At 34.6% G+C, this 4596-nt stretch overlaps 1 pseudogene; it reads left to right on the forward strand.

The window, feature by feature from the left end:
• The first annotated feature begins 3164 nt into the window (after positions 1 to 3164).
• Positions 3165 to 4596, forward strand: part of LOC101504945 (cytochrome P450 71D11-like) — a 7536-nt pseudogene continuing 6104 nt past the window's right edge.

Here is a 4596-nt window from a genome sequence, read left to right on the forward strand (position 1 = left end):
TATTGGTTTATCCCAATCTCATTATATTGAGAAAGTGCTAAAGAAATTTGATCAATTTGATTGCAAACCTGTTTCTACCCCATTTGATCAAAATGTTAGTTTACAACCACATAAAGGATGCCCTGTGGTATTCAAAGGTAATCAAATGCTTGATGTATGCCATGACCTGTACCAGACCTGATATAGCATATGCTGTAGGCATATTAAGTCGGTATACTAGCAATCCAAGTAAAGAACATTGGCAGGTTGTTAATAGAGTATTAAAATATTTGAAAGGAACAATTAACTATAGTTTAGTCTATAGTGGATATCCTTCAGTTTGGAAGGATATACAGATGCCAGTTGGGTAACTTATGTTGAGGATCATGCTTCCACAAGTGGATGGATCTTCAACCTTGGTGGAGGTGCAATTTCTTGGTGATCAAAGAAACAAACTTGCATTGTCGACTCCACCATGGCTGTAGAGTTCATTGCCCTAGTTGCAGGTAGTAAAGAGGCAGAATGGCTAAGAAATTTATTGTATGAGATACCAATTTGGCCAAAGCCAATAGCACCAGTATCCATACATTGCGATAGTCAATCCACACTATCCAAAGCATATAACCAAGTATATAATGGAAAATCTAGACATATTGGTCTAAGACATAGCTATGTAAAGGATTTAATTTTAAATGGAGTAATATCCATAGTGTTTGTAAGAACTGAAAAGAATCTTGCAGATCCTTTGACAAAAGGTCTAACAAGGGACATGGTGTTGAAGACATCATTAGGGATGAGACTCAAGCCCATATCTAATTAATCATCAATGGTGGAAAATCGACTCATACTAGAGTAACATCAAGTCTCAAGTTCAATGATAAAGTACACTATTAGAAAGATTGCAAGTACTTGAATATAGATACATCCCAAATGTTGAAAGTACTTGGACCATAAGTATAAAGTTAGAAGGTTGAGTTTTACTCTTAATAGACATATAGCATAAATTTGCTGAAATACATATTATAAGTGTATTTCTGATATAGTCTACCTATGTGAGGATGAAGTGAGGCCGCTTCGAAGAGTTAAAGAATTTGACTCTTAAATTCTCATGAAAAGGGTACATGACACAAGGCCTTAACAAATGTGTCATCTTTATAATTCTTTCGATAGTACCAAGATTTCATGTGTAAGTTGTGCACACTTGTTCTAATGAATAACTGGTTCAAAACTTGTTTACCAATCTATTCAGGATAAGTGGAACCCATAGCTTACTAAGTAGTGGTTCAAATCGTAAGATACCATTATCTGAAATCATGATATTTCCAAAATTATAGGACTAAGTATATTTTGAAAATGGTGGGGGATTGTGAGATATTTCCAAAATATTTGGTTATAATTGACATGAAATGTTTGTTGGTTTAGTGGTTGTGTTCATTGTGTGTTAACACAAGGTCCTGAGTTTGATCTGTGCCTGTGACTAGGGGTGGGAATATGCCAGACTTTGAAAGGCATGAGTCTGACCTACGATTTATTTTTTAGACCTAAGTCTGGCCTACGGCCTATAATAGGCTTTTTTTTTTCCGGTCTGGCCTAACCTTTTTAAAAGTCTGGCATGACCTGGAAACCTATTTAAAAGCCTTTTTTACATTAAAACATTTAAATGTTCTACTAATACCATAATACTCTCCACATACCAATATCAATGCCTATATATCTATATATATTAAACAAAAAAATATTTTTTCTAACCAAATAATTTAAAAAAAATGTAAAACAAATATCTCTAAACCCTAAAAATTAATTTTTGGTTTCAAATAATAGATTTTTTTTTTTCTGAAACAAATGAACCAATTATTATCTCTTAAACAAATATGGAACGACTGATTGACTAATTAAACGACTACCGAATATAGAACTACTACTGAATATAGAATCGTTACCGAATAAGAAATGATGACTGAAATATGGAATGATTACTGAGTGATTGTCTAATTGATAGAATTTAACACAAGGTCCTGAGTTTGATCTGTGCCTGTGACTAGGGGTGGGAATAGGCCAGGCCATACCAGACTTTGAAAGGCCTGAGCCTAGCATACGATTTACTTTTTAAGCCTAAGTATGGCCTGACCTGACCTTTTTTTTTTTTTTTCCGGCCTGACCTGACCTTTTTAAAAGTATGGCCTGACCTGGAAGCCTATTTAAAAACCTTATTTACATTAAAACATTTTAATGTTCTACTATTACCATGATACTCTCCACACACCAATATCAATGTCTATATATCTATATATACTAAACAAAAAATAATTTTTCTAACCAAATAATTTTAAAAAAAATCTGAAACAAATGTCTCTAAACCCTAAAAAATAATTTTTGGTTTCAAATAATAGATTTTTTTTTTCTGAAACAAATGCACCAATTATTATCTCTTAAACAAATATGGGACGACTGATTGACTAATTAAACGACTACCGAATATAGAGCGACTACTGAATATAGAATCCTTACCGAATATGAAACAATTACTAAAATATGGAATGATTATTGATAGAATTTAAAATATGCAATGGGTGGTTCGAACCTTTGAACCCAGGTCAACCACGTATTGATCAACCACCAAACCAGTACAATGCTTTAGTTAATAATTGAACGTTATATGTGTATATCCCTTCGTGAAACAGTGGCAGAACCAAGAATTGTAACTCTTTCTCAAGTGATATTATTTTTCTATAAATAATGTCACTTTGGACATAATGTGGACACGAAATTCTAGAGATTATCATCCATTTTTCTTACCCATTCTTATATTTTAAGTCATCTTATTCTTTTCTAATGCATAGTAAAGAATAAAAATCATTATTTTGTAACATACTATTGAAAGATACTCTTCGTGTGAAAGTGCAAATCACATCAAAGTTTTCCAAAGTACCCTGAAGGGAATTAGCTGGTTATCTCATTTGCATCCGATTGGTGGGGGAAAATCAAACTAAAGGCTAGTGTATCAACACGCTTTGGAATTTGCTCCATATAATCTTAATCAACAACTTCACTATTAAAGTCTTGCAGCATTGTCACCAACATAGTTCCAAGACAATTTAGACTACATCAATAGCTTTTTTCTGCAATATAAAGTTAGCAGCGTAAATGCAATATCATTTCCATTCTCACAACTCTGTTTCATCTCCATGGCTCTTAAGATTCTTACCTTGTTCACCCTTTTCACTACTTTTCTTTTCACGATCATTGCACTAAAAAGAATAAGGAATCATTACAAAAAATCTGATTCAACTAGTACAAATCTACCCCCAAGTCCATGGAAACTACCCATTATAGGAAATATTCTCCATCTTGTTACATCAAACCCACCTAGAAAATTAAGAGATCTAGCCAAAAGATATGGACCCTTGATGCATCTTCAACTTGGTGAGATCTTCTTCATTGTTGTTTCCTCAGCATAAGTTGCTAAAAAGGTTCTAAAAACTCATGATATTACTTTTACATCAAGGCCTCATCTTATGGCCACAGATATTGCATCCTATAATTCAGCCGATGTAGCTTTTTCACTTTATGGTGATTATTTGAGACAACTTAGAAAGATTTGCGCTCTTGAGCTTTTGAGTGTAAAGAAAGGTCAAATATCTTTGGCCAATAAGAGAAAAAGAGATAAATTCTCTCGTAAGAAAGATTGCTTGAAATGAAGGATCAGAGTTCAATCTTTCTCAAGCTGTTATTTCATTCATGTATACGTTCACTTCGAAGGCTGCATTTGGTAAGAAATATGCAGAACAAGAAGAGTTCATATCAGTTGCAAAACAACTCATAAAACTTGTTGGAGGTTTCTACATTGGTGACTTGTTTCTGTTGGAACACAATCAAGAGTGGAGGGTGAATCAATGGTGAAAAATCGATAATTGTGTATTGTGGTGTTTTAGAAAATGATGGAGAAAAGAGAGAGATTATGGAAGAGAGTTATTTTCTGTTTTTCATTAGTGTATCAAAAATGGCATTAGTTTTTAAAACTATACACACAAAAGTATTTATATGGGGTACAATGTGGAACCAAATTAATTTGGCCCAAAACAACATTTGAATTATATTTAACTTCCAATACACCACCTTAATTCAAATGCTCCACATTCTTCATGCCTAGCTTCATCACAAGTTTGTTGAAAACTTCATTCGTAACGCCTTTCGTCAACAAATCTGCAACTTGTTCTTCGCTTTTGCAATACCCCAAACGTAACTGTCCGGACTCACTAGTTCCCTCAAATAGTGAAACCTCATCTCAATATGCTTGCTCCTCCCATGTGCTATGGGATTCTTAGCAAGGTTGATGGCTGAAACATTGTCCATCAACAGCAAAACGGCTTCTCTCGTGTTGTTGTCCAGCTCACGCAGCAGGTTCACTAGCCACACAGCTTGGCATGCACATAATGAAGCTGCAATATACTCCGCCTCGCAAGAAGAGAGAGCAACCACCGACTCCTTTTTAGAACACCAAGAGATTGGTGCCCCTCCGAACATAAAAACATAATCGGCCGTTGATTTTCGATCGTCAATATCTCCGCACCAATTGGAGTCGGTGTATCCGAGTAATTCGCAACTTCTGCCCATGTC

Source organism: Cicer arietinum, chromosome 5 (assembly GCF_000331145.2).
Source record: "Cicer arietinum cultivar CDC Frontier isolate Library 1 chromosome 5, Cicar.CDCFrontier_v2.0, whole genome shotgun sequence".
In the NCBI taxonomy this organism is placed as follows: domain Eukaryota; kingdom Viridiplantae; phylum Streptophyta; class Magnoliopsida; order Fabales; family Fabaceae; genus Cicer; species Cicer arietinum.